The sequence below is a fragment of the Sesamum indicum genome, linkage group LG2, assembly GCF_000512975.1.
Source record: "Sesamum indicum cultivar Zhongzhi No. 13 linkage group LG2, S_indicum_v1.0, whole genome shotgun sequence".
NCBI lineage: Eukaryota > Viridiplantae > Streptophyta > Magnoliopsida > Lamiales > Pedaliaceae > Sesamum > Sesamum indicum.
Window position 1 is genome coordinate 13,108,336 of NC_026146.1, and position 11,073 is coordinate 13,119,408.

At 32.1% G+C, this 11,073-nt stretch overlaps 2 non-coding genes across 2 annotated transcripts; one reads left to right on the forward strand and one right to left on the reverse strand.

The window, feature by feature from the left end:
• Positions 2,136–2,206, reverse strand: TRNAG-CCC. The gene has a single exon. It is a non-coding gene; the product is annotated as a tRNA-Gly (tRNA).
• TRNAQ-UUG lies at positions 5,563–5,634 on the forward strand. The gene has a single exon. It is a non-coding gene; the product is annotated as a tRNA-Gln (tRNA).

Genomic DNA, 11,073 nt, shown 5'->3' on the forward strand with positions numbered 1-11,073 from the left:
TCATTTTGGGATAAATTCCCAACAAATATGATATAATTATCTTATGTAAATAATAAAAACTTGAAACTCTTATAAACATAATAACTAAAAAGTATATTGCACCAAATTTTTATTGAAATCCCCAATTATTAACATTTAATAAATATTGTTAAAGGGTTTACTTTCTTAAACTTATCTTTAACTCTTATAATTGAAAAACTATTAATTTGGTATTTTTAGTATATTTCCATATTACAAATTTTATAAAATTTATTTCATAAGTTTTCTAACATCTGAGAACAAAAAACAGAGACTCTTTATCTTAAATTAGTAATATGTTGTTATTATTATCTTCATAAGATTTCAAAGTTTTCTTTATTTTAATAAGATAATCACATCATATCATCATACACAAATCTAAAAGAGTTCTCTTGCCGCCTAAAAAAAGATTAGTTTGATGATTTTTTATAAATTTAAAAGACTAAAACAAGAAAGAACAAACTAAAATTAACCGTTTTACCCTAACAAAAATCAAAATATGGCAACATTTCGCCAAAAGATTCTGTCTAAATTGATACAAAAATTAAAGTTTACTGACAATAAAATCGAGAAATAAACTTAAAAGTTTAAAGAGATTCTAAATGCTAACTTAGAAAACCAAATTGTATTTTTTTTTTCTAAAAAATCTTTTTAGTGATCAGAATGTTGTTATTTTGATGTTTGAGATGCAAATAACTTGACCTTGAATATTATGAATATAAAGCAAAGAGAGTACTCAAGCATGAACTTCAGTAACTGTGGACCTCAACATCGACATTCTTATTATTGGCTTTTGATGTGGTTAAAATGAAAAAAGTCTAAGATGGTTGTGTTAAATATGATATATTCCAATATAACCATATAGGGGACAAACCCGAAGGTAAAATAAAGCCCATCCAGGCCTACAAGTACACAAGTAAGCGGGAGATGTTGAATGAGTGACACGTGCCGACATCGCCAAAAGGGACAGATATCATTTGTAAGAGTGAACCTTGGTATATATACCTCAATATTTATGAAAGTAAAGGTAATTGTTTATAAATATATCTATATCCTATTTATATTATACTACGACCTAATATACTATATAATTTGAGTGTCAGAGTGCTCACGTTGGGTCCAGTCCGGCACCTCCTCATTGTACAGGTCCCAAGCTTGTTCCCAACCCTCCGAGCCCAAACATCAAGCAACCTAAGACGTTTGGAGACCGAATCACATTATTTTGGCTCGGTGTGGAAAACAACATTGGGAAACTAGCATTTAATAAGTGATGCCATGGAGGACGGTCGGTTTCCTAGTGACGGAAATCAGCCTAAGGAAAAGGACACACCAAGATTGGTGAGAACGGGTGCTCTTATCCAACTTAAGAAGGAAGATTTGCATAATATTGTCTCTATAACAATAAAAGCTGAATTAGAGCAAAGTGAAAATCGAGGCAAACAACTAGTGATTACACCAAGAAGATTATTTGAGAAGTATACGATGAATAATGTCAATGTAAGAGAATGAGTCCAGGATGGGGGCTCGTCAAAGAGAACCTCACATGCAAGGAGTGATAAATGAGTTGTTGGTACATCCGATGAGGAGGTCCACTTTTGTAGTAGAAGTCTTGGCGGAATTAACCCCAGCGGATTTAGAATCCCGAATCTCCAAAATATGATGGATGCAAGGACTCTGAGGAGCATATACTGTCCTTTGAGCAAATCATGCAACTTTATGGGCTGTCGGACGCCATGAACACGCCCATCTTTGTGACGACATTGCAAGGGTTTGGTGCAAGAGTGGTATACATTCCTCCCAGGGGCGACAATAGTATCTTATGATCAACTAGTCAGGAAATTATTATATCAATTTGTCAATAAAAGGAGGTTCAAAAGGTCATCCACATACCTTTTCACAATAAAATAACGGCATAAAGAGATCTTGAATATTATGAATATAAAGCAAAAAGGGTACTAAAAACATGAATTTCAATAAAAATGGATCTCAACATCCACATTCTCATTGTTGGCTTCAATTTTAACGAACCTAATTTTGTAACTGTATCATTCAACCCACATTGAGAGTGAGAAAAAGTGGATAGGCTTAGGAGAGAAAATGAAATGAAAATCAGGTGATGCGCATCCGGGGAATCGAACCCCGGTCAGTACCGTGGGAGGGTACTATGATACCACTACACCAGATGCGCTTATTTGTTCAGTAAACCGAATAATACATGTCACAAGGACCTAAACAGCTACTTTAGTCGTCACTCCTTATACGCATGTTTTCCGTTCTTGTTTCTTTCTTCTTTGCCGCAAAAGGTTCTATTCATCTTACAGTAGCATCCGATTTTGTGGTTCAACGTGTCAACTCTCTGTATTTCTATCTCCATGTCCGATTCTGAGAGGTTCTTGTGTTTAGCTTCGTGCATGTTTTCTTCAACCAATTTCGAGTGCGGGCTGTGATTGTCCCATACATTTGCGCGCTCAAATCCTCTTTGTGGGTAGAAAATGTATATAATTTATTGGTACTTGTTAATATCAAAGTAGTCTTTTCCACCCGGGAGCTTTTTGCTTTTTTTCTTTTTGGTATCTCTTAATATTTCTGATTTGAACTTGGTTTTGGCGATTGGTTTGCTGTTTCTTTTCCTACTTTTTCTTTTTTCATATTAAGTAATTGACATTGGTTCTTGAAAGATTTGAGGTTTTGCTTGATTTTATTTATGTTTCTGAAACTGCCCTTTTTGGAGTTGGTTGGTATGCTTTTGTTTTATGCGAGTATTGTTCTCAGTTACTGAGAATTGCAAGAGTTGAAACTATCGGATGAGGTGACTGATTGGGTTCAATTACATTAGAGAAAGCAGTACATGAGGATCTTAATTGGATTTATGTCTTTTCACTTCCTATTTTTGTTGAGAAATCTATGAATTGTTAAACATTGGTGGGGTAAGAGAAATTATTTGAAAGACAGATTCTGGGTTCTGTATATGCAAGCCAGTGTTCTAGAGTTCCCTCTTAAGTACTGGTTTCTTGTACCAGCTGATGTTGCTTGGATGACTATGTACTGAAACCTGTTTTGCTTTGGATACACCTAAATCATAGTTGGGGTCTTTGGTATCTCCTATATGTTTGTAATTTCGTCGGGCAGGTCAAGTAGAGCGATTGTTAATAACCCTCTACTTGAAGTTAGTTTCCCTATAGTTGCTCTATGTTTAGTTGTGTTTTTTTGGGAACTGAAAATTTGCTTGATACAATGACAGTGGCAACATTAATGCAACACTAAGGACGGGATGTCAGTGCTCGGACTTTGTTGGGTACGTCGTATGAAATTATTGTACTTACAAGAACATGTTAGAATGTTTGAAAAACCTTTGTCTTGATTGAGGCAAATATAACTGATCTGAGTCTGTCACCCTTTACCATTTGCTCTGCCTTAGACTAACATGCTTGATTACTTGAGTTACTTAATAAAGATCTGTTCTTTGCAACTTGTGAAAATGAATTGATTTTCGGTCATTGGTGAATTATACGACTAGCTACTCAGAATTGTGTCGATGATCTGCACTTATAATGCTTGCACTGATGCATTATTTTCATTTCTCAGACACAAGATGGTGGAATTGCCTTCTTCCAACCATGCAAAAGTTACACAATGCAAAAACTACACTAATTGCATTAGATATCTGCTTTCTGTCATTTGAAGTTGTTAATCACTAAACTAGTAGTATCCCTGTCAAGATCTAACCTTTACATAGAACATCAAGAGCTAGATGCTGTGATCGGCATTTCTAATCTTCATGCTCTCTCCAGCAAATTAGCATGTAGAGGCATTGGCGTATTATGTAGAACCTTGCCCTTTTCTCCTTCAGGACCTCACTTCTTGGCATGTGAAATCTGCTCTTCTTTTGCCTGGATGAAGCCGACGTTTCCATTGGTATATGTTCTTTTTCTCTGCCAGAGTTGCTTTTACCTCAGTGAGGGAACTTAAAGGGTTGTCTTTGTAGGTGGCATTTACTAAGTTCCAATCTCCTTGAAATCAGTTTTTATTTTGTTGAGAGTTTAATGACTGCTGGATGAGTTCACTTTTGCCAGTGAATCGGGAGGCCTTTTCCTGCTTTTAGGGGCTGTATTTTTGCAAAGGTGTCCACTTAACCTGTTTTCCTGGAAAAATTGCCTCCTGGAATGTTTTGTTTGGGAGGCCACTTCTATTTATTAGTGTAAGAATTAGATTGCCACACTTGCTCATGTACCTTGACTAAAACAGTTTTCTTACAGCAGTTCACACCTGACTCTTCTTGTTGATTGTTCGTCAACTCCATTTTTGTTTCAGCTGCTTTAAGGTATCCAAAAATGCCCAAGAACATAATCTCCGCATGGTTTTCTCTTTCTGTTTATGTGCTAGTTAATCTCGGATCCATTTAAGCACATTTCATGCAAATTATGTATGCATTCTTATTCATATACTTGAAAACTATACGTGCTTTTGATGATTCAGAACGACGATATCATCCCTGTTATTGCATTCTCTTCATAAAGTTTTCTAAGTTGCTTTCTTGTTTTGTCTGCGTTTCTCTTTCTTTTCTTTTCTTTTTTCCTATTTTGACAGCTCCAATGATGAAGTTGACATTTCTATATCGTTCCAATTTCCGAACTGCTCTACCATGTGTAGTGCTGTAGGTGGAGTTGAAGGGACAACTGAGGAGCTTGTTCTTTCTTTCTGATGTTTATGCAATTCTTCCTTTATGCCTTTTTCTTGGTCTTGTTGATAATTAGAAATATCAAATGTGCCTCCTTTTCCTAATCTATGCCGGCAGTGACCTTTCCTTTCCATTCGGACTTTCCCTGAACAAGGAATTTTCCTACTGGTAGAGTGATCTCCTAATGCCACACACTTCCTTGACTTAATACTCTTGTCTCGTGTTTTTGAACATATGTTTCTCGCTTTTGCTCTGTTTTCCCTTGTACTTTTTGCAAAGAATGAATTATTTTTTACATTATAAATTATTACTGCATAAAAATCATGCTAAATCAGTACTCTTTATCAAAGTCAATTAAAATCATTGTAAAAAAATAAGTTTTAATTATGATTAATTAATATTTGTTATAATTTTAGTGGCTCGGAATATTTGTTATGATTTTTAGATACGGTTAATGCTTTGGTTTTGTTTGTAGAAATAATGGCCAGGACATCCATAGTTGTACCACGGTGTTTTACTTTTAATTATGTTAGTTAATTATACTAAAATTCTTGGTCTCCTATTTCTTCAATCGGACAAACGGTTGAAGCTTTTCATTAATTTTGTTTAAAGTTTCATACATAGTGAAATCTTACTGGTAAGCGGGTTTCTTCAGGGAAGCCACATTGGTACGTCTTTGCCTATTTAATTTATATTTCTTTTAACTGTTTAAATACAATTTCTCTTTTGAAAATTTATCAAGATTATCATATGCTAAATAATTTTATTTATTTTCGCACAGATTTTATCGTGGCCTAGCACAAATAAAAAATATATTAATTAAAGTTTAGTACTTTAAGTTATCAATTATTTAATTCCAACAACCTGGTTCCATGGTCTAGTGGTCAGGACATTGGACTTTGAATCCAATAACCCGAGTTCAAATCTCGGTGGGACCTTCTTCAACTTTGGTTAAAAAACTATAAAGAATCATTACACCGCCCGAATTTGGTATCATGAGATTTATTTTTATTTAATAAATATTTTTTTATTAGTTAAAATTGAATTTGATGATATTAATAAAAAAAATAAAAATTTATATTTAAATTCGATCAATTTATTACAACTCATTATAGGTCAATATATCCTTTTTGACTAAACCATCTTATGAGGAGGTATATCTTCGTCCTTATAAAAATAGTTTGGTTACAGAAGTATTTAATTGACCTGCAATAAGTAATAAGTTATTTCAGGGTAAATATGAATTTTCGTTCATTTTTTATATAATATCAACAAACTTGGTGGGTTTTGATTTCCGTGGAGGAAAACAAGATTAGGAAATATGTAATTTTCAAATTATAATGAATTTGTGTACAATTATATCAAATTTTAAGATTGGACAGTGAAATTATTTTCAAATAAAAAGTTGAAGAGAATTACACACATATGTATATTTTGCTACGCGTATCTATATGCTTTAACAAATATTAGTGTGCTATTGCTATTATGATCAGTAATCATGTTCAACCAAAAAAATTCACTAACGAGTAAAATTAAAAGAAAAAGATAATATACTTAATGTGAATAATACTCCAGCCTTTACACTCATATGGTACTATACTTAATGTGAATAATATCCTACTTTCGAAGCATCAAAATGTTGATAAATGAAAGGATCACAGCTATAAAGATAGCAACAACCATATTGAAACTTGGAAAAAACTTTATATAATTATTGAAGTTAAGCTTGGAAGGTTCAATAAAAGTGGGATGGGATAGTACCTCAAAAGACGCCAAAACAAGTGTCTTAGTCGAAAAGTCTAAAAGTACTGTTGGGTGAAAACCCTCCGGTAGTGAGCCCAAGTAACGAATATCATAAATAACTATTACAACGAATCGTGGGTTACGAAAACCCTTAATATTACAATCCAATATTATAAAAATAACACAATATATACAGATCAGGATATTTATAGATCTACAAAAGCAGCAATAAACATAACGAGATCAATGAAACAGTTGGCTTAGGGGTCAGATCTGGTGGAGGGTAGCCCACAACTACTAAGGCCAACAACCACTACACCGGTTGTAAATACCCAAATCTTGCTACAAAAGGTTCAGTGACACAGACCCACTTAAGTTTCCACTAAGGAACAAAGTTCACAGAGAACTTTTTTAATCGGGAGCAAGAGAAGAGAAGGAAGAAGGAGAATTCTACTTTTTGTATTGTTCTAAACACCAAAAACAACATGAGAGATATGTATAGAGAGAAGTCATTAATGATGGTGAGAGAGAGAAAAACGACTGAGGAAGAAAGTCAGGAAGAGAGAAGGCAACGTTGAAAAATCCAAGAGACAAGAAAGGGGGGAGGAGATGAGGAGGCGAGAGAGTGAGGGGTCAAATCTGCAGAAGAGAAAGAAATAAATATCAAGATAGACGGGTCGGGTCAAGTGGACCAAGTGAAGCCAAAATGGGGAACCAAGAATGGACTAAGGTAGCAGATGGGCAGCCATCCGTGGTGAGTGGGGTTTGGGTGCTATGGGCTGGGCCTACCAATGGGTCATAGGCCATAAATTTATTAACATTCTCCACCTTGGAGCAAGACACAAAAGAGGGTTGGTTCAATACCGAATCTGGGCTTCATCATTGCCAAAAAACAAAAACACCGAAATTTACCTGCAAAACAAGAGAAAAATACTTGCACATATATGGGTTAGAAATTCAAAGAATATTGAAGATTTTAATTATTCTAAGTTCAAGATTTTGAGGCAAGATTTAAGCTTTTCTATAGTTAAACACTTAGTTCCCATATATGCAGGATTAGATTCAGAATCTATTTTTTTTAAGTTAATGATTTTCTTTCCAACTATGTCTCTATTAAAATGATACTTAACATCAATATGTTTAGTTCTATCCTGAAACACAAGATTTTTGCAAAGTTGAATTCTAGATTGGCTATCAGAAAAAACTATGACCTTTAGAAAACCTATTTCTTTTAATAGCCCTTCTAACCAAATTGCTTCTTTAAAAGCTTCGATAGTTGCTATATATTCAGCCTTAATTGTAGATAAAACGACAATATGTTGAAGTTGAGATTTTCAGCTAATACAAGTACTACCAAAGGTAAACATGTATGAGGTTGTTGATTTCCTACTATCGCTATCATTAGCATAGTTGGAATCCACATATCCAATTAAAACAGCACCATCAGCACACTTAAAAAATTTTATACCAGTATTCCTGGAACTATTTAAATACCTAGGTAATCATTTAAGAGCATCCCAATGAGGAAGCCCTGCATTAGACATATATCTACTTAGACAACTTATAGCATACACAATATCTGGGCGAATACTAACCATTGAGTACATTATAGACCTAATTGCATTTGATTTAGGTACATTCTTCATTTGTTCTTTTTCAGAATCAGTTTTAGGACTCTGATTTTTACTTAAATGAAAATGTGCATCTAAAGGAACAAAAATAGGTTTTGAATCAGACATTAAAATTTTTTCAAGAAAATCGATCTATTCTATATATTATTCAAAATTATTAATTTGATTTGGCTGGTTACTCTTCATATTATTGATATAATGATGTTATCGTTTGAATTAAATTATATCACTGATAAAGTCGAATTTTACTAGAGTAAATATATCGTGAAAGATGAAACTTTTATGTAAATGAAAACAAGAAATTTGTCATATAGTTTAAGAATGTTGAGCGCCACCGGCAATTAACTTTCTTTTAATTATACATGTATATTTCTTTGACTATTTTTAACACATTATAAATATTAAAATAATTAATTTTTAATATGTCTAACTTGATATTAACATTAACATGTCCCAATATTTTATATGTATATTTCACGAACTCAATGGCATGGCTTAGGAGGGAAAAAATTGGAAGAGCAGTCGAGCAGAACATTGAGTGTGCATTTGTTTAACGTCGTACGAATTATGTAATAGTATAATTGTGTTATACATTATTTTTATGTATTAATTTCTTTACTGCTTCTATGATTAATTCTTCATGTGAAAAAGGTCTGGATTGTGATTTTAGATAGTAATTTGTGATATTCTTTTTTTAAATTTTTTAATGTAATATATTTATTTTGAATTGTCTGATTATATCCCAATACACCGTAATTAACACGGGAAATTACTCACTAATATTATCGTTCATACTTCGATTTTGAAACATGTTTTGAAGTACTTTTCAAAATTTATTCAAAATTATGAAAGTATTTAAATTTTATTTTTCTTTTCTTTTTGGGCCTCAACGTCAAATCCGTGCATCGAAATATAAATTAAAAGCTTAGACAATTATGTAGGCGTATTATGCAGCAGTTGAATTATGACCACTAAATTCTGGAAAGTCCATGCAAATGGTGTATTTTATGTTTGAATCCTATGTTATAAATTTATAATTTTATGTTTTATTTTGTTCTAAATATGTGACTTATATGACCTGAATTCAAAATGAATTATAAGATAAAAACATACTAATCTGAAATAAAAATACGAAAAAGGAGAAATTTGTATGTTACGTTCATAAGTTAGCATCACTACAATTTTGGTTACACTGTTTTTGAACTCATCAAGCTACATTTCATAACTCAAAAAAAATTCAATCTTAAAAAGAGACTAATTTATCCTACAGGATGTAAATTGCAAGTTTCCCTTCAAAGAAGCGAAGAGATGACACAACACAGCTAAAGTAAAATACGATGTTTTCATTATTATCATCGATAATATCCCAATGCAATCGTTAACATCATTGTATTGGCGTTCTATATGATCAGATATTATCTATAATACATATATATTTAAAGAATAATAGGTGCTGATGAATATTATCAGATCAGCCAAATACGCATTAGTCGATGTCCAACCTTTGAATCATGGTCGCTAGGCGAAATAATCAGGTGACAGTTCAAGTCACAGTTCGTGTGAAAATATATATATAATATATCAACAATAAAATTTAATTAGAACTCTTTATTAATTAATAAAATTTATAATACAATAAAAAAAAAGGTAATTAAAATTAAAACAATATTGACTAGCTATTAGAAGCAAAACAACAATAATTGAGACAATACCATTATTTATATAAAACAAAGTGAGTTTCTTATATTGATTCCCCAGCTAGATACAAGATATGTGTATATATATATAGAGAGAGAGAGATATATAAATAAGAGTAAATTATAATTGGTGTAGATGGAGAGATGGAATCTGGATATGCTCAAGATTGAGAGAGCAGTGATGACCTAATAATTGTAGTGCTCCAAAACCAGTGGAGTTAGTTGTCCTCTTACTTTAATCTTTCAGTCAACATCAACCTCATTAACTCACTAAACTTTATCAAATATTTAAAACCCCAATAACCCATTCAATAACTCTTCATATGCTATAGATATAGGTTTATAATAAACTATACTTGGACTGTCTTAAAATTTGTAAACTATAAATATTTTTTATTATTTATAAAATATAAGTATTTCTCTGATATTAATAATTGTTTAATAAATACTCTCTATAATAAATTATTAAAAAGATATTTATTAGATAATTGTTAAAATCAAAATATCTAGAAATAATAAAACGATAACTGTAATTATGATAGATTTTAAGACAATGTATTCTAATTTACCTTAATGAATTTTATGACCTCAAATACATGATCACCCCATATAGGGATTATATATATAATATTCTTGAGTTTTTTTTTTTCAAAAAAAAAAAAGTTGGCTGTATTGGGTGGTGGGTGGGTCAGTGTTAGATCTCTTAGCTGATTATGAAATAGTATATACCCTTAACCAGAAAAAGCCTAATGTTTAGGAGAAGCCTTGTTAAAGTTGGTAATTTGGATATAAAGTAAGAAATAAAGAAAGCAAGAAGGGAAACCCTAAATTACAAGAAACTAAGATTAGGTGAATTCATCTTTGTTTTTATCTACTTTTTCATTTATATATATATATATTTGTCTTTTGGGAATTTGGCTTGTTTCGCAATTTAAAATTTAATCTAAATATTGTTAATTAGATAGTTTTCTGGTACCATAATTTGAAGTGGGCAATCTTATTTAACTAAACAATTATATTACAGACGTCGTTTACCGAAAATTCATAAGCTGGTATACAGTAGATTAAATAAATCAATGAAGGACTTGCCAAAAATAATAAATAAATTAATGAAAGTGGAAGATGATTAGTCCAATCATAGAATTATAATTATTTAAAATAGGAGATTAATTATTCCTAATTTGAAGGGGGGACCCTTCAAGATCAGGGACTTCCACAGAAAGAGAGAGTGGCAATCATTGAGAACTTGGGAGTATTCAATGACTCAACACCCACATACACACAGATATATATATATATATATATA